This window comes from Suncus etruscus, chromosome 5, assembly GCF_024139225.1.
Source record: "Suncus etruscus isolate mSunEtr1 chromosome 5, mSunEtr1.pri.cur, whole genome shotgun sequence".
In the NCBI taxonomy this organism is placed as follows: Eukaryota; Metazoa; Chordata; class Mammalia; order Eulipotyphla; family Soricidae; genus Suncus; species Suncus etruscus.
In genome coordinates this window covers 111,568,970-111,589,017 of record NC_064852.1, presented here as the reverse complement: position 1 = coordinate 111,589,017, position 20,048 = coordinate 111,568,970, and the positions used below count along the sequence as shown (strand labels likewise).

General features: G+C 39.8%; 1 protein-coding gene across 1 annotated transcript in view; it reads right to left on the bottom strand.

Moving 5' to 3' along the window:
• The window catches only part of MDH1B (malate dehydrogenase 1B), a 66,569-nt gene that overhangs the window by 9,217 nt on the left and 37,304 nt on the right, over positions 1–20,048 (bottom strand). The gene's annotated exons all lie outside the window — the stretch shown is intronic.

Sequence of the window (20,048 nt, the reverse complement as noted above, 5' to 3'; positions counted from 1 at the left end):
TTTCCCTCTGACTTATTTCACTCAGCATAATAGACACCATGTACATCCATGTATAGGAAAATTTCTTTTTTTTATTATTTTATTTAAACACCTTGATTACATACACGATTGTGTTTGGGTTTCAGTCATGTAAAGAACACCACCCATCACCAGTGCAACATTCCCATCACCAATGTCCCAAGTCTCCCTCCTCCCCACCTGACCCCCGCCTGTACTCTAAACAGGCTCTCCATTTCCCTCATACATTCTCATTATTAGGACAGATCAAAATGTAGTTATTTCTCTAACTAAACTCATCACTCCTTGTGGTGAGCTTCCTGAGGTGAGCTGGAACTTCTAGCTCTTTTCTCTTTTGTGTCTGAAAATTATTATTACAAGAATGTCTTTCATTTTTCTTAAAACCCATAGATGAGTGAGACCATTCTGCATTTTTTTCTCTCCCTCTGACTTATTTCACTCAGCATAATAGACACCATGTACATCCATGTATAGGAAAATTTCTTTTTTTTATTATTTTATTTAAACACCTTGATTACATACATGATTGTGTTTGGGTTTCAGTCATGTAAAGAACACCACCCATCACCAGTGCAACATTCCCATCACCAATGTCCCAAGTCTCCCTCCTCCCCACCTGACCCCCGCCTGTACTCTAAACAGGCTCTCCATTTCCCTCATACATTCTCATTATTAGGACAGATCAAAATGTAGTTATTTCTCTAACTAAACTCATCACTCCTTGTGGTGAGCTTCCTGAGGTGAGCTGGAACTTCTAGCTCTTTTCTCTTTTGTGTCTGAAAATTATTATTACAAGAATGTCTTTCATTTTTCTTAAAATCCATAGATGAGTGAGACCATTCTGTGTTTTTCTCTCTCCCTCTGACTTATTTCACTCAGCATAATAGATTCCATGTACATCCATGTATAGGAAAATTTCATGACTTCATCTCTCCTGACAGCTGCATAATATTCCATTGTGTATATGTACCACTGTTTCTTTAGCCATTCGTCTGCTGAAGGGCATCTTGGTTTTTCCATAATCTTGCTATGCTAAATAGTGCTGCAATGAATATGGGTGTAAGGAAGGGTTTTTGTATTGTATTTTTGTGTTCCTAGGGTATATTCCTAGGAGTGGTATAGCTGGATTGTATGGGAGCTCGATTTCCAGTTTTTGGAGGAATCTCCATATCGCTTTCCATAAAGGTTGAACTAGATGGCATTCCCACCAGCAGTGGATAAGAGTTCCTTTCTCTCCACATCCCCGCCAACACTGTTTATTCTCATTCTTTGTGATGTGTGCCATTCTCTGTGGTGTGAGGTGGTATCTCATCGTTGTTTTGATTTGCATCTCCCTGATTACTAGTGATGAGGAGCATTTTTTATGTTCTTTTGGCCATTTGTACTTTTTTTTTTTATTAAAGTGTCTGTTCATTTCTTCTCCCCATTTTTTGATGGGATTAGATGTTTTATTCTTGTAAAGTTCTGTCAGTGCCCTGTATATTTTGGAGAGTAGCCCCTTATCTGATGGGTGCTGGGTGAATAGTTTCTCCCACACGGTGGGTGGCTCTTGTATTCTGGACACTACTTCTTTTGACGTGCAGAAGCTTCTCAGCTTAATGTATTTCCATCTGTTGATCTCTGCTTCCACTTGTTTAGAAAGTGCAGTTTTCTCCCTGAAGATGCCTTTAGTCCCAATGTCCTGGAGTGTTTTACCTACGTGTTGTTCTATATACTTTATGGTATCAGGTCTGATATCAAGGTCTTTAATCCTTTTGGATTTTACCTTCATACATGATGTTAACTGGGGAACCATGTTTGTTTTTTTGCAAGTGGTTAACCAGTTCTGCCAGCACCACTTGTTGAAGAGGTTTTCCCTGCTCAACTTAGGATTTCTTGCTCCCTTGTCAAAAATTAGATGATTTATGTCTGGGGAACATTATCTGAGACCTTAAGCCTATTCCACTAATTTGAAGGTCTGTCTTTATTTTAATACCATGCTGTTTTGATAACTATTGCTTTGTAGTACACTTTAAAGTTGGGGGAAAGTAATGCCTCCCATACTCCTTTTCCCTAGGAGTGCTTTAGCTATTCGAGGGTGTTTATTGTTCCAGATGAACTTCATAAGTGTTTGATCCATTTCTTTGAAGAATGTCATAGGTATCTTTAGAGGGATCACATTAAATATGTACAATGCTTTGGGGAGTATTGCAATTTTACTGGTGTTAATCCTGCCAATCCATGAGCACGGTATGGGTTTCCATTTCCGTGTGTCCTCTCTTATTTCTTGGAGCAGGGCTTTATAATTTTCTTTGAATAGGTCCTTCACGTCTTTGGTCAAGTAGACTCCAAGATATTTGAGTTTGTGTGGCACTAATGTGAATGGCATTGCCTTCTTGATGTCCACCTCTTCCCTATCATTATTGGTGTATAAAAAGGCCATTGATTTTTGTAGGTTGATTTTGTAGCCTGCCACCTTGCTATATGAATATATTGTTTCTAGAAGCTTTTTTGTAGAGACTTTAGAGTTTTCTAAGTAGAGTATCATGTCATCTGCAAACAGTGAGAGCTTGATTTCTTCCTTTCCTATCTGGATTCCCTTGATATCTTTTACTTGCCTGATCGCTATAGCAAGCACTCCCAGTACTATGTTGAAGAGGAATGGTGAGAGCGGACAGCCTTGTCTCGTACCAGAATTTAGAGGAAAGGCTTTTAGTTTTTCTCCATTGAGGATAATATTTGCCATTGGCTTGTGGTAGATGACTTTAACTAGATTGAGAAAGGTTCCTTTCATTCCCATCTTGCTGAGAGTTTTGATCAAGAATGGGTGTTGGACCTTATCAATTGCTTTCTCTGCATCTATTGATATGATCATTTGATTTTTATTTTTTTGTTGTTCATGTTTTGCATTATATTGATAGATTTATGGATGTTAAACCATCGTTGCATTCCTGGGATGAAACCTACTTGGTCGTAGTGTATGATCTTCTTGATGATGCATTGGATCCTATTTGCCAGGATTTTGTTGAAGATCTTTGCATTTTTATTCATCAGAGATGTTCGTCTGTAATTTTCTTTTTTGATAGCATCTCTGTCTGGTTTTAGTATCAAGGTGATGTTGGCATCATATAAGCTGTTTGGGAGGGTTCCTGTTTTTTTAATTTCATGGAAGAGCCTGGCTAGGATTGGTAGTAGCTCCTCTTGAAAGGTTTAAAAGAATTCATTAGTAAATCCATCTGGGCCTGGGCTTTTATTTTTAGGCAGATGTTTAATTACTGTTTTAATTTCATCAATAGTGATGGGGGTGTTTCGATATGCTATATCTTCCTTACTTAATTGTTGAATGTTATAAGTGTCCAAGAATTTATCCATTTCTTCTAGGTTCTCATGCTTAGTAGCATAAAGTTTCTCAATGTAGTCTCTTATTTCTCTTTGGATCTCTGTAGTATCTGTTGTAATCTCCCCCTCTCATTTCTAATATGGGTTATCAGGTTTCTCTCTGTGTTTTTTGTGAGTTTTGCCAATGGTCTATCAATCTTGTTTATTTTTTCAAAGAATCAACTTCTGCTTTTGTTGATCTTTCGGATTATTTTTTGGTTTTCCACTGCATTGATTTCTGCTTTCAGTTTTGTTATTTCCTTCTGTCTCCCTATTTTTTGGTTCCTTTTGTTGGTCATTTCTAATTTAAAGAGTTGTGTCATTAAGTTATTCAGGTATGCCCCTTCTTCCTTCCTGATGTGTGCTTGCAAAGCTATAAATTTTCCTCTCAGGACTGCTTTTGCTGTGTCCCATAGATTCTGGCATTTTGTGTCTTCATTATCATTTGTTTCCAGGAAAGGGCTGATTTCCTCTTTGATTTCATCTTGGACCCCCTGGTTGTTCAGTAGCAGGGTGTTCCTTTTTTTTTAACATTTTCTTTTTTATTTTTTTTATTTTGAATTATGAGAACAAAAGATGTAAAGAAAGAGGACAAGGTTAAGTTACAGTGGAAGAACAATCACCCATAACATAATTCTCAGAAGAAGTCCCCTTGCTGATATCTTAACTTTGAACTTTCAGCCAAAGAATGTTAAGATAAATAAAACAGAATCCATGTACAATTACTTTGTCCCTCAAGTCTCCAGATTGTAACACATTATAATATTTCTTAACAGCACACAAGGCAATCTAAAGCCATAAAACTTACGTAACTCCTTAAACATTAGAGGCATAGTATTTTTTTTTTTTTTTTTTTGGGAGTCCATATAGGATGCTGAGGATTGAATCCAGGTTCAGTGCCTTGCATGCAACCATTCTCCCCACTTTGCTATCGCTCTGGCCCAAGAATTACTTTTATTTTCATTTTAATTTTTTAAAAATATAAATATTTAAGAACCATAATTACAAGCATGTTTGTAGTTGATCTTGGGCCACACCTGGTGACACTCAGGGGTTACTCCTGGCTATGTGCTCAGAAATTGCTCCTGATTTGGGGAATCATATAGGACACCAGGTTGGGGGTGGGGATCAAACCACAGTCCGTCCAGGGTCAGCCGTGTGCAAGGTAAATGCCGTACCACTGTGCCATCGCTCCGGCTCCAGAATTTTATTTTATTTTATTTTTTTTTTTTTATAAATTTTTTTTTATTTAAAAACCTTGATTACATACATGATTGTGTTTGGGTTTCAGTCATAAAAGGAACACCACCCATCACCAGTGCAACATTCCCATCACCTAAGTCCCAAATCTCCCTCCTCCCCACCCAACCCCCGCCTGTACCCTAAACAGGCTCTACATTTCCCTCATACATTCTCAATATTAGGACAGTTCAAAATGTAGTTATTTCTCTAACTAAACTCATCACTCTTTGTGGTGAGCTTCCTGAGGTGAGCTGGAACTTCCAGCTCTTTTCTCTTTTGTGTCTGAAAATTATTATTACCAGGGTGTCTTTCATTTTTCTTAAAACCCATAGATGAGTGAGACCATTCTGCGTTTTTCTCTCTCTCTCTTACTTATTTCACTCAGCATAATAGATTCCATGTACATCCATGTATAGGAAAATTTCATGACTTCATCTCTCCTGACAGCTGCATAATATTCCATTGTGTATATGTACCACAGTTTCTTTAGCCATTCGTCTGTTGAAGGGCATCTTGGTTGTTTCCAGAGTCTTGCTATGGTAAATAGAGCTGCAATGAATATAGGTGTAAGGAAGGGGTTTTTGTATTGTATTTTTGTGTTCCTAGGGTATATTCCTAGGAGTGGTATAGCTGGATCGTATGGGAGCTCGATTTCCAGTTTTTGGAGGAATCTCCATATCGCTTTCCATAAAGGTTGAACTAGACAGCATTCCCACCAGCAGTGGATAAGAGTTCCTTTCTCTCCACATCCCCGCCAACACTGTTGATTCTCATTCTTTGTGATGTGTGCCATTCTCTGGGGTGTGAGGTGGTATCTCATCGTTGTTTTGATTTGCATCTCCCTGATGATTAGTGATGTGGAACATTTTTTCATGTGTCTTTTGGCCATGTGTATTTCTTCTTTGTCAAAGTGTCTGTTCATTTCTTCTCCCCATTTTTTGATGGGGTTAGATGTTTTTTTCTTGTAAAGTTCTGTCAGTGCCTTGTATATTTTGGAGATTAGCCCCTTATCTGATGGGTATTGGGTGAATAGTTTCTCCCACTCAGTGGGTGGCTCTTGTATCCTGGGCACTATTTCCTTTGAGGTGCAGAAGCTTCTCAGCTTAATATATTCCCATCTGTTAATCTCTGCTTTCACTTGCTTGGAGAGTGCAGTTTCCTCCTTGAAGATGCCTGTAATGTCCTGGAGTGTTTTGCCTATGTGCTGTTCTATATATCTTATGGTTTTGGGGCTGATATCGAGGTCTTTAATCCATTTGGATTTTACCTTTGTACATGATGTTAGCTGGGGGTCTAAGTTTAATTTTTTGCAAGTGGCTATCCAATTGTGCCAACACCACTTGTTGAAGAGGCTTTCCCTGCTCCATTTAGGATTTCCTGCTCCTTTATCAAAAATTAGATGGTTGTATCTCTGGGGAACATTTTCTGAGTATTCAAGCCTATTCCACTGATCTGAGGACCTATCCTTATTCCAATACCATGCTGTTTTGATAACTGTTGCTTTGTAGTACAGTTTAAAGTTGGGGAAAGTAATTCCTCCCATATTCTTTTTCCCAATGATTGCTTTAGCTATTCGAGGGTGTTTATTGTTCCAAATGAATTTCAAAAGTGTCTGATCCACTTCTTTGAAGAATGTCATGGGTATCTTTAGAGGGATGGCATTAAATCTGTATAATGCCTTGGGGAGTATTGCCATTTTGATGATGTTAATCCTGCCAATCCATGAGCAGGGTATGCGTTTCCATTTCCGTGTGTCCTCTCTTATTTCTTGGAGCAGAGTTTTATAGTTTTCTTTGTATAGGTCCTTCACATATTTAGTCAAGTTGATTCCAAGATATTTGAGTTTGTGTGGCACTATTGTGAATGGGGTTGTTTTCTTAATGTCCATTTCATCCTTATTACTATTGGTATATAAAAAGGCCATTGATTTTTGTGTGTTAATTTTGTAGCCTGCCACCTTGCTATATGAGTCTATTGTTTCTAGAAGCTTTTGGATAGAGTCTTTAGGGTTTTCTAAGTAGAGTATCATGTCATCTGCAAACAGTGAGAGCTTGACTTCTTCCTTTCCTATCTGGATTCCCTTGATATCCTTTTCTTGCCTAATCGCTATAGCAAGTACTTCCAGTGCTATGTTGAATAGGAGTGGTGAGAGAGGACAGCCTTGTCTTGTGCCAGAATTTAGAGGGAAGGCTTTCAGTTTTTCTCCATTGAGGATAATATTTGCCACTGGCTTGTGGTAGATGGCCTTCACTATATTGAGAAAGGTTCCCTCCATTCCCATCTTGCTGAGAGTTTTGATCAAGAATGGGTGTTGGACCTTATCAAATGCTTTCTCTGCATCTATTGATATGATCATGTGGTTTTTATTTTTCTTGTTATTGATGTTGTGTATGATGTTGATGGATTTACGGATGTTAAACCAGCCTTGCATTCCTGGGATGAAACCTACTTGATCGTAGTGGATGATCTTCTTAACGAGGCATTGAATCCTATTTGCCAGGATTTTGTTGAGGATCTTTGCATCTGCATTCATCAGTGATATTGGTCTGTAATTTTCTTTTTTGGTAGCGTCTCTGTCTGGTTTAGGTATCAAGGTGATGTTGGCTTCATAAAAGCTATTTGGAAGTGTTTCTGTTTGTTCAATTTCATGAAAGAGTCTTGCCAAGATTGGCAGTAGTTCCTCTTGGAAAGTTTGATAGAATTCATTAGTGAATCCATCTGGACCTGGGCTTTTGTTTTTCGGCAGACATTTGATTACTGTTTTAATTTCATCAATGGTGATGGGGGTGTTTAGATATGCTACATCCTCTTCCTTCAACCGTGGAAGATTATAAGAGTCCAAGAATTTATCCATTTCTTCCAGGTTCTCATTTTTAGTGGCGTAGAGTTTTTCAAAGTAGTTTCTGATTACCCGTTGAATCTCTGTCATATCAGTAGTGATCTCTCCTTTTTCATTCCTGACACGAGTTATCAGGTTTCTCTCTCTCTCTTTCTTTGTTAGGTTTGCCAGTGGTCTATCAATCTTGTTTATGTTTTCAAAGAACCAACTTCTGCTTTCGTTGATCTTTCGGATTGTTTTTTGAGTTTCCACTTCGTTGATTTCTGCTCTCAGCTTTGTTATTTCCTTCTGTCTTCCTATCCTTGGGTCCTTTTGTTGAGCATTTTCTAGTTCTATTAGCTGTGTCATTAAGCTACTCAGGTAAGCTCCTTCTTCCTTCCTGATGTGTGCTTGCAAAGCTATAAATTTTCCTCTCAGTACTGCTTTTGCTGTGTCCCATAAGTTCTGATAGTTTGTGTCTTTATTGTCATTTGTTTCCAGGAACCTTTTTATTTCCTCCTTGATTTCATCTCGGACCCACTGGTTATTGAGCATGAGGCTGTTTAACTTCCAGGTGTTAAAGTGTTTCTTCTGAGTCCCTTTGGAGTTCACAAATAATTTCAGAGCCTTGTGGTCAGCGAAGGTAGTCTGCAAAATTTCTATCCTCTTGATCTTATGGAGGTATGTTTTATGTGCCAGCATGTAGTCTATCCTGGAGAATGTCCCATGTACATTGGAGAAGAATGTGTATCCAGGTTTCTGGGGATGGAGTGTCCTATATATATCCACTAGGCCTCTTTCTTCCATTTCTCTCCTCAGGTCTAGTATATTCTTGTTGGGTTTCAGTCTGGTTGACCTGTCCAGTGTTGACAAAGCCGTGTTAAGGTCCCCCACAATTATTGTGTTGTTGTTGATATTATTCTTCAGATTTGTCAACAGTTGTATTAAATATTTTGCTGGCCCCTCATTCGGTGCATATATGTTTAGGAGAGTGAATTCTTCCTGCTCTACGTACCCCTTGATTAATATAAAATGTCCGTCTTTGTCCCTTACAACCTTCCTGAGTATAAAGTTTGCATTATCTGATATTAGTATGGCCACTCCAGCTTTTTTATGGGTGTTGTTTGCTTGGATAACTTTTCTCCAGCCTTTTATTTTGAGTCTATGTTTGTTCTGACTATTCAGGTGCGTTTCTTGTAGGCAGCAGAAGGTTGGATTGAGTTTTTTGATCCATTTAGCCACTCTGTGTCTCTTAACTGGTGCATTTAGTCCATTGACGTTGAGAGAAAGAATTGTCCTGGGATTTAACGCCATCTTTATTTCAAAATTTGGTGTGTCTTTTGGGTAGTCTTGTCTTAGATTAGGTCTTTCAGTTTTTCTCTTAAGACTGGTTTTGTGTCTGTGTAGTTTCTGAGCTGTTTTTTGTCTGTGAAACCATGTATTCTTCCATCAAACCGGAAAGTGAGTTTTGCTGGGTATAGTATTCTGGGTGAAGCATTCATTTCATTCAGTCTTGTCACAATATCCCACCACTGCTTTCTGGCATTGAGTGTTTCTGGTGACAGGTCTGCTGTAAATCTCAGGGAAGCTTGCTTGAACATGATTTCCCCTTTTGATCTTGCTGTTTTCAGAATTCTGTCTCTATCTGTGGGATTTGTCATTGTGACTAGGATGTGTCTTGGGGTGGTTTTTCTGGGGTCTCTTTTGGTTGGTACTCTTCGGGCATGCAGGATTTGATCACATATATTCTTTAGCTCTGGAAGTTTCTCTTTAATGATGTTCTTGACCATTGATTCTTCCTGGAAATTTTCTTCCTGGGTCTCTGGGACTCCAATGATTCTTAAGTTGTTTCTGTTGAGCTTATCATAGACTTCTATTTTCGTCTGTTCCCATTCTTTGACTAATTTTTCCATTGTCTGCTCATTTGCTTTAAGTTTTTTGTCCAATCTCTCCTGCTGTATGGAATTGTTATGTATCTCATCTTCCACAGCACCAAGTCTATTCTCAGCTTCTGATACCCTGTCCCAGAGCTTATCCATTTTGTCATTCACTTCGTTTACTGACTTTTCCAGTCCTGTTAGTTGACATGTTATTTCAGTTTGGAGTTTTGTCATTTCTGCCTTCATATTTTCTTGGTTCTTATTAGTGTTCTGTTCAACTCGATCCATGGTTTCTTGGAGTCTGTTGAGCACCTTCCATATTGCTAGTCTAAAGTCCTTATCTGAGAGGTTGATTAGTTGTTCAGTCATTATCTGGTCCTCAGAATTGTCATCTTCATTCTCTATGTCTGATGCTGGCCTGCGTTGTTTCCCCATTGTCACACTTGTATTGTGGGTTTTTCTACGTGTTGTGGTTGTATTCATTGTCTATATGATGTAGGCAGCACACTCCTCTGGCTCCTCCCTTTCTGGATGGGCTGACTTGCCTCTAAGGGAGGGGAGTCCTCCGTGGATGAAGCCTCACACTGGGTCAAATCTTAGGCCCGAGCATGCAACAGAGAAGACAGTCCAGAGAGAAATGTTTGCTTCTGTGATATAGCGCCGTTCTTAGTGTGATTTTTCCTTCTTGTTGCAATGGAGTTCTTTCCTTAGAAAGAGTGCACGGCCGCGTAGCGAAGCGGAGCGGCCGTGCTCCTCTGAGCCTCTTTTTGCCCCACTCGCAAGAGTTTCACGCAAGAGGACAGTAGACAGACATAGACAGGTCACACTCACGGTCTTTCACACTTGAGCCCCACTGGGCCGGTGTACTTTCGCGGATTTTCCCCGCCTGGTGTCACACACAGGGAGCCAGCTCTTGCAAAGTATCAGGCATAGTATTTTTTACATTTCCATGTACATGCATATTAGCTTAAATTAACCTCAAATTTTAATTGGTTATTTTTTTTAAGGATTAGAGTCAAAGGAGCACAGTAAAAACGGTGTTAGAGTGGCAATTGTTGTTTGCATAGGCCCACCAAAATATGAGAGGCATGGAAAGGAATAGCCTTGGCCTAAATACAAAGAGATCCTACCCCTGAAGTTTCCTAACATAAGACCAACTCTAGGCTCCAGACAAGCTAGATCGTCCAATCCAAGACATTGTCCGTAGTGCCAACACACTTTTCACACAGTCTCTGTTGTTGGTAACATGTTTCTGTATTAAAGATTCTGGAATCTGCATATCCTACATTGAAGTCATGATGTGGAGCGTTCTTCTCGTTTCACCTCACCATTAAAGGGCAATGCAGGAAGCCCTGTCCTGTAAGCAGGTCGTTGTTGTTAAGTCTTCTCAGTGTTAAGGGAAGTCTCTTTTGAGCAGGTCAATGTCTGAGCAGTGTTAGGGTCTTCTGTGGTAGAGGATTGCTTCCAGGTGATGTTATAGACAAACCTCACAATTAAGTGGCAATAAAGCAAGCCCTGTCCAGTAAGCAGGTCATTGTTCTTGTTAAGTTTTCTCAGTGTTAAGGGAAGTCTCTTTTGAGTAGATCGATGTCAGAGCAGCTGTAGGGTCTTCCCTGTTAGAGGAATGCCTCCAGATGATGTTAAATACAACCTTGGATGTTTTGTAGATGTCTTCTCTAGATCAGGGGTGAATGGAGAATGCCCATTCTTCTGAGGCCTGTGCCAGGTCTTTATGTCAATGTTGAGGGTGTAATGTCCCATTGCACTACAATATTTGTGTGTTCCCATCTCTATTAGATAAGAATTTATTGGTATGTATAGTATTTTCCCGTTTTAGTGTGCCTAAGCAAACAAGAAATAAAGCCACGTGGCGCTATCAGAGTATATGGGGGCGTAAGAACATTTCCAACAATATCCACGACTTAGTTCAAACATAAGCATTAAACTGAGGGATTCTTTCACACCAAATTCCATATTGAGCAGTTCACAAAGAGAAGATAAAAAAAATGGGGGGGGGATTGTCACAGTATAAGAAAATATTCAGCAAAAGTTATAGCCGTCAAAGAAAACACCCATAAAATGTTGAAAAGACATATGTGTCCTTTTTATGTCTTTTAAAATAGTTGGGTGGGTGTTAACTCCAGGGCACCACTTTGGTCTGTGACTTAGGACTCTACAGTACTTAAGTTAGAAAGGGTAAATGAGGAGTAATGATGATAGGGGTTAAGGAAGTTAAAGAGAAATATTATCTTTTGAAGGGGTATGCAAAAGGGCAGAGTACAAAATGGACATTCTGCATACATAAAAACATGATTCAATGATAGTACTATTAATGTTTCTTGTGCGTGCGGGAGCAGTAGCCCCTGTGTGATTTTGAAAATATAGACTGGAAAGAGATTACCAGTGACTTCAAGAAGCTGGGAGGTCAGAAGTTCAGAGCCCCACCCAGACCCTCCCTAAGGAGCTGAATGGATAATGGGGGAAAGCCTAGGTTACCTTCAAGCTCCACCAAGGGGCCCAATTCACCAGCTTGCCCAGGCATGTGGCCCAGGGAAGCCCTGGAGATCTGGAGCAAGGCGGTAGAGGGGTGCTGGGGTTACCCAAGTCCCGCACACTCCCCTAGGCCTGGTTAAGAAGGACTTCAGCATGGCAGGGACCTGCCAAATTCCATACTGCTCGACTCCAAATTTAATTTTTAATTGCTAAAGTTTTTCTTCTGTGTGGCTTTGTAGTTCACATCTAATTTCAGAGCCTTATGGTCAGCAAAGGTAGCCTGCAATATTTCTATCCTCTTGATTTTATGAAGGTGTGTTTTATGTGACAGCATGTGGTCTATTCTGGAGAATGAGCCATGTACATTGGAGAAGAATGTGTACCCAGGTTTTTTTGGGTGGAGTGTCCTCTCTCTCTCTCTCTCTCTCTCTCTCTCTCTCTCTCTCTCTCTCTCTCTCTATATATATATATATATATATATATATATATATATATATATATATATACTAGTCCTCTTTCTTCCATTACTCTTTTCAGGGTTAGTATGTTTTTGTTGGGTTTTAGTCAGGTTGACCTATCAAGTGTTGACATGGTCATGTTGAGGTCTGCCATAATTATTGTGTTATTATTGATGTCTTCTTTCAGATTTGTCAGTAATTGTATTAGATAATTTGCTGGTCTCTTTGGGTGCATATATGTTTAAAAGTCTGATTTCTTCCTGTTACACATATCTTTTGATTAGTACATAGTGTCCATCTTTGTCCCTCACAACTTTTCTGATTATAAAGTTGGTGTCATCAGATATTAATATGGCCACCGCAGCTTTTTTAAGGGTGTTGTTTAACTGGATGATTTTCCTCCAGCCGTTGATTTTGAGTCTATGTTAGTTTTGACTATTCAGGTGTGTTTCTTGTAGGCAGCAGAAGATTGGATTCATCTTTTTTTTTTTTTTTTTTGGTTTTTGGGCCACACCCGGTAACGCTCAGGGGTTACTCCTGGCTATGCGCTCAGAAGTTGCTCCTGGCTTGGGGGACCATATGGGACGCTGGGGGATCGAACTGTGGTTCGTCCAAGGCTAGCGCAGGCAAGGCAGGCACCTTACCTCTTGCGCCACCGCCCGGCCCTGGATTCATCTTTTTTACCTATTTTGCCACTTTGTGTCTTTTGGTGAATTTAGTCCATTGACATTGAGGGAGATGATTGTCATAAGATTTAATGTCATCTTTGTAGATAAGTTTGCTGTGTTTGTTGATCTCTCTTGTCTTAAAGTAGACCTTTCAATTTTTCCTTTAAGGCTGGTTTTTCATCTGTGAAGTTTCTGAGGTGTTGTTTATCCATGAAGCTATGTCTCCTTCCTTTAAACCTGAATGTGAGTCGGGTAAGGTGCAGTTTTCTTGGTGAGGCATCCATTTCATTCAGTCTTGTCACAACATCCCACCACTGTCTTCTGGCCTTGAGATTTTCTTGTGACATGTCTGCTATAAGTCTTAGGGATGCTCCTTTGAATGCAATTTCCCCTTTTTATCTTGCTGCTTTCAGTATTCTATCTCTGTTCTTGGGATTTGTCATTGTAACAAGGATGTGTCTTGGAGTGTTTTTCTTTCGGTCTCTTTTAGCTGGTACTCTTCGGGCATGCAGGATTTGATTTCGTGTAGTCTTTAACTCTGGGAGTATCCCTTTGATAATGTCTTTGACAAGTGATTCTTCCTGGAGATCTCCACCTGGGTCTCTGGGACTCTGATGATTCTTATGTTGTTTCTGTTGAGTTTATCAAAGACTTCTATTTTTATCTGCTCACATTCCTTGAGTACTTTTTTCATTGCCTGATCGTTCGTCTTAAGGTTCTTTTCCAATTTCTTCTGTTGTGCTGAGTTTTTCTGCATCTCATTTTTCAGTATGCTGATTCTGTCCTCAGCTGCTTTTACCCTGCTGGTGAGGCCATCTACTGAGTTTTTCAGTTCAGCTACCATGTTTTTCAGATCTGTTATATCAGTTTGGAGTTTTATGATTTCTGTCTTTGTGTTCGTTCAGATTGATCTATGCTTTCTTTGAGTTCTACAAACATCTTCCATATTGCTATTCTAAACTCCTTGTCTGAGAGATTAATTAGATAGTCAAAGTTTTTTATGTCATCGAGCTATCATCTTCATTCTCTGTGCATTTTGATTGCATGCGAGGTTTCCCCTATTTTCCCGCTTGTAGTGTGATTTTTTCTGCATGTTGTGGTGGGGTTTATTGGGTAGAAAGATTGCGCGGCCATGAAGCGACTCACTCCCAAGAGGTTTCGGAGACAGGACAGTGGAAAAACACACACAGGCAACACTCACAGTTGGGAATCACTGGGTGGGTGTAGATTTTCCCAGCCTGATGTCACAAATAGGCGACCTTCCTTTCTGCAGAATACTGCAGATGGCCGGTTTTCATGATCCAACACAGTTCTTTGGCACTCCGGCCCTTGGGTGAGCCTCTGGGAGTGCTATTTTTCTGGGCCCTTTTCAGCCCATTCCCAAGAGGTTTCAGAGACAGGATAGTGGAAAAATACACACAGGCAACATTCACTGTCGGGAATCACTGGTCTTTTCTTTTTCTTAATTAATAATAGCTACTGATGGACTTAATTCCAACACCATTTTCATCACCAGTAACTCCTCCAGCACCCCAACCCCTGTGAGCACTGCACACCCTAGATCATTTATGGATTGAGATGGAAATGATCAATCGTGCTAAGTGAAATCAATCTGTCTGAAACAGACACAGAATTGTACTTTTTACCAATTATGTGAGAATGGAGTAATGGGCTATTTTGTTGGCTCATACTTTCTGCCCAGAAGAAATTAATATGCAGAACAGCTGCTCACTCCTGGGAGGGTTTCAGATTTGCTTCCAGAGGCTCAGCAGTAAATTTGAATGAACTTCCCAAGTTCTCCAAAGGAGAAAGCACTAGACTCCACCCATACCATTGTGGCGTTAAAGAGGCTCCTGTTTAGGCCAAGGAAGAAGTAAATGAAAGGTGGTATATGACATTATTTTCCTCTTGTGCTTGTTAGGGAACAGCAGGAGAAAAAGGCGCTTTAACCCTTATCTGCTTCTTTGGTTCCTGGAATTTGGTATCTCCGAAATAAAAAGAAACAATTGGTCAAGAAAGGCAAATCTGGGGCTGGAGGTAGTGTGTTTGCCTTGCATGCAGAAGGATGGTGGTTCAAATCCTGGCATTCCACATGGTCCCCAAGCCTGCCAGGGGCGATTTCTGAGCATAGAGCCAGGAGTAACCCCTGAGTGCAGCCAGGTGTGACCCCAAACCAAAGAATAAATAAATAAATAAATAAATAAATAAATAAATAAATAAAAAGGCAACTTAAAACAATTGTACAATGTCTAACTGATTGCACACACTGATCAGTAACCAATATGTTAAATACTGGGTCAATTTTACTGATAAGTTTGGAGACTTGACTCCAGAAAAAGAGTCAGAAAGCGCTGATCAGATGAAACAATTAGAGAGCATAAGTGTGGAAAAAGAGAATTAAGGGCAGTAGTCTCCAAATCCTCACTTGAGAATTTAAAAAAGCACAATCTCTTGCCCACCTAAGACCTGGGAGATGTTAAAACTGAAATCTGTTTTAACAAAGGAATAAGATTAGAGTCAATGTTTGTGAGTCACTGCTAGAAGACTGAACTTAGCTGAAGGCCTTTACTAACTAAAATAAAATAGAATATGTAAAAGACAGAAATCAATATAGCTTGGACTCTGCCTGATTAGGAGGTGTTCAATGATTAAATCATTTTAATATATTGGAAATTTTATAATAATTTGTCATTTAAGGCAATGTATCTAAAAGTATATTAACTTATATGAAAATATACCTGTTTTCCCCAAGTAACTTGAAGGAAATGTCTCTATCAAGTTATATAACTATTGGCTGTTTAAAAGCACAGGTAAATCCCAAAGCAATATAAGGATGAGGGACACCAGTTCCTGGCAAGTTGAAAATCTTGATATTATTGAATATAATAAAATGAAACAAAATCTTAAAAATCACTGGTGTTCTGGACTTCTGACTACCCCAAACTTAACCTAAGCCAAATCTAAGCCTCTTATTGGCCAGTAACATCAGCTATAACATTAATCACTGATTAACACATTTTACCAATTATGTACTATATTATAATCAAATAAATAGAAGAAAAGTTTATTTAAAAAACTATTAAGGTGGCAAAGAATTGGTTCAGAACTCTTGGAATTAGTGCCAATCTTTCTACACTGCCACCTACTCTTCTAACCCTGCTAATAATGTATTCTCTTTTATTTTATTAATATCTTTATTTAAACACCTTAATTACAAATATAATTACACGTGGGTTTCAGTCATGTAAAGAAAACCCCCTTTACTGGTGCAGCATTCCCACCATCAATGTTCCAAATCTCCTTCCTTATGGTCACAAAATTGTTGCCAAAGCAGCAAGCCTAAGATTCTGGTAATAAAGCATTTTAAGCAGAAAGCATGCTTTCACTTTATTTTGAGTTTTCTCCCTCTTTTAATTCCCTTCTCTCTCCCTCCCCCCTTTTTTATCTCACTTCTTTCTCCTTCTGTCTGTCTTTATCTATTTGTCTCTCTGTCTCTCTAACTCTGTCTCTCTCTTTCCCCATTCATCCCTCCCTCATCTTCTTGCATATGACTTCCTCTTTTTTGACCATTGTACACAGCTGAGATATATGCTTAATCCTAGCTACTCCCTGGTAGGTGAGAATAGATTACCTCTATCAATACTTAACCCAACAGCTAGAGCCTATGTCCATTCCAAAAAAATCAGAGTTTTCTTAATTAGGAGAATGGGGATTAAGGTTGTAGGGAGAAGCAGCAACAGTGCCCACCACAGTGATGAGTTTAAGGCTACTTAAGGGGATGTACAATGCAGTGACCAATGAAGCAATTGTTCTATATAATGACTTTCCCAGACACATACTCTAAATGGTGTATAGAATATTCCTCCCTGTGCCTTTACCATGACAGTTTTAATAACAGAGAAATTATTTTAATAACCTCACATTCAAGTTACGTCTAATGCAAAAACCAGACTTGATATTTCCCAAGTTGGTCCATTACCTATAATAGACTAAGAGCTGCATCAACTGGGAAAAAAATAAAGCCACTCTAAAAAATATTTTTTGAAGGGCATCATCACGATTGTCACAACAATAGCATTATCTCTCCATGTAATTCCATAAATTATAATTATTTGGGGAAACTGTGTGTTAGTAAGTAGAGTGATTAAAAATTTTGGATACAAAACCTTACTCAAATCATAAACATGTACATTAACTTCCCTCCCCAAAAATATTAGATGGGGGGCTCTGACTTTGGAAGCAGGCAGATGTCAGTTGGAGTTTTGAAATGTTCCATTTCATTATGATGGTGTAGAAACAACCTAAAATTTCCCTCAGTTTTCATCAAACTATTTGGGCCTTAAGAGCTATTTAAAACTACAGAGAAAGAACAGATATCAGCGGTTTTTTAACATGACTCCTGGGTTTTAAAAGTTCCTAATTGTCCCAGCATGGCGTTTGGCAGCCCTCCACCATGCCAAAGGCCTCTGTAACCAGGCCTAGGAAGGGGTGTGGGACATGGGTCACCCCAGAAACCCTCTACCTTCTTCCTCCGGTACTCCAGGGCTTTGCCTGGCCACATGGCTGGGCAAACCAGCGAGGTGGGTCCCTTGGAGGAGTTTATTGGTTTTCCTAGGCTTTCCCCATTTTCCTCCTGGCTCCAAAGGGAGGGTCTGGGGTGGGGGATCTGACCTTCCAGCCTTCTGGCTCCAGAAGGATCTCTTTCCTTCCTGGGAGCCGAGCCGGGAGGTCCTGCCAGCATGGCGTTTGGCAGCCCTCCACCATGCGAAAGGCCTCTGTAACCAGGCCACATGACAGGGCAAGCCAGAGAGGTGGGAATAACAGCACAATCGGTTCTGGCATTAGGACTTACCAGGGTATTTTTCTTATTAAACCTGTCCATTGTGAAACCACGCGGGGCAGAACATTATGAGAAATATATGGATATCATTGTTTTTCACCTGCTTATCATTATCTGAACGCCATCCAGGCTCTCTTTTTATTCCTTTACTCCCTCACTCCCACCTCTTTTAACCCCACATCTAACAATTTTTCTGTACTAATGATTTTTGTTTTGGCCAAGGTGGATTACATATCCTTTACAGTAATTTTTTTTGGTGGAGTCTGAAGCTTCAGCAGGCAATGAATCACGGCAAGGTTCCATGCTGTAGGCTTTTTGGCTAAGATAAGGTGAAGATGCAGCCTCAGCTGCCCCCCACAGCCTTCTCTCTCCTTCCTCCCCATCCCCAGGGTTATTCCTGGACAACTGCTCAGGGTCCCAGAAAGTGGGTTCCAGTGAGGTACAATTTAAAAGAGATCCAGGCTTCCTTGTTCCTGCAAGGGGCTGGGAAGGGACTACTGAACTTTCAACTTCCAGCATTAGGAAGCAAACGCCTCTCGGGGAGTCAGAAGCTTCAGCAGGCAACAAGGGGAGGACATGGCTCCATGCTCTCTTCGCTTGTCCAAATCACAGACCAAAGTGGTGTCTCAGAAACACCCCCCTCCCTCTTGACTATTTTTAAAACATAAAAGGGTCATGTGTATTCCCTTAACATCTTTTACTCTTTTTGAATATCTTTTTGAATAGTGACAATTTTGCCTACTGGATTTGTTATTTGTTTGATTTTCCCCCTTTTATAAGCAATACTGGTAGAAGAGAATCTCTGTATAGATTTCATGTATGTACCAAGTTATGGGGAATGTTGGACTTTATTCGTCGGCCCCCAGATGCACCAACAATATCTTGTGGCATTGCTTCTCTTTTGCATAGGCACATTAAAATGGGAAAATAATACATATGCAAACAAGTTCTTATCTAATAGAGATGGGAACACAAATTTGGTAATGTAATTAGGCCTTTTACCCTGAAAATTGGCATAATGATTTGGCTTAGGCCTCAGAAGAATGGGCATCATCCACACACACCTGAACAATGGATACCATTTATGGAAACAACCACAATTGTCTATAACATTACCAGAATCCAAGCCTCTACCAGGGAAGACCTACCACTGCTTTGGCATTGACTTACTCCAAAGAGTGCTCCCAACACCCAGATGACTCAGCAACAGTCTGCATGCAGGGCAGATCGCTCCACATTTAATGGTATGCTGAAACTAGAGGATGCTCCACATCAGCCTGACATCGATGAACGAAATGCACAGAATCCAGAGTCTTTAAATATAAGAATCTGATACCAACAATAGCTAAAGTGTGATAAAGTTTCACTGGGACCTTGAGAATGACTCAAGTTGGACAGACTGGTATTCCTGGAACCCAGAGTCGGTCTTATGCCAATAAACTTCTGTGGTGAGTCCTTTTTGTAATCAGGTCAAGGATTTTTTCCATTTTCCCATTTTTCTGGACCTATGCAAACAACGGCGGTTGCCACTATCACACCTTTACTATATTTTTTTACTCTTATCCTTTAAGGAAAAAAAAATACAACTTACTGAACTTAAAAACAAATAACTGTAGTAGAATGCTTGTCTCGAATACAGGCAGGGGATGGGAAGGGGAGAGAGTGTAATGTTGCACTGGTGAAGGGGGGGTGTTCTGGTTATGACTGTAACCCAACTATGATCATGTTACTTAAATAAAAAATATATTAAAAAAAGTTCCTAATTGTCAGTTGTAAAGAGTCTTATTAGCTTGAAAATATATGAGAATATTGGAATTAGAAGTTTGACTACGTTGCTTTAATAGAAGACTTATTTAAACACTGCAATTTGGGTGCTGTGGAAAACGTGAGATAGCTCAAGCAGCAGGAGTTTGGTATGCAGGAAATGCAAATGTAGGTCCATGGTAGGACCACACGGTCTCCACGAAGCACTGCCAGAGTGACCCTTAAGCCCTTGTGACTGAGACCTCCAGATCAAAACCAAATAATTATAAGAGAATTTCTATAAAAAGATGAAAAATCAAAGTTAATGATTAAAAAAATTGCAACTTGGGGGAAATTGAGCAGAGAAAGAATTCCTGCCCCTTCTCTTGGATGCTGTTATTATTATTGTTGTTGTTGCATTGTCTGGGGTTGTGTATTTGTTCATCTGCATATGTGCTTACACATTTGGTCACATGACACCAACAACAGCTCCTATTGGGCTGCACAGGCTTTAAGGCCGTGCATCCCATG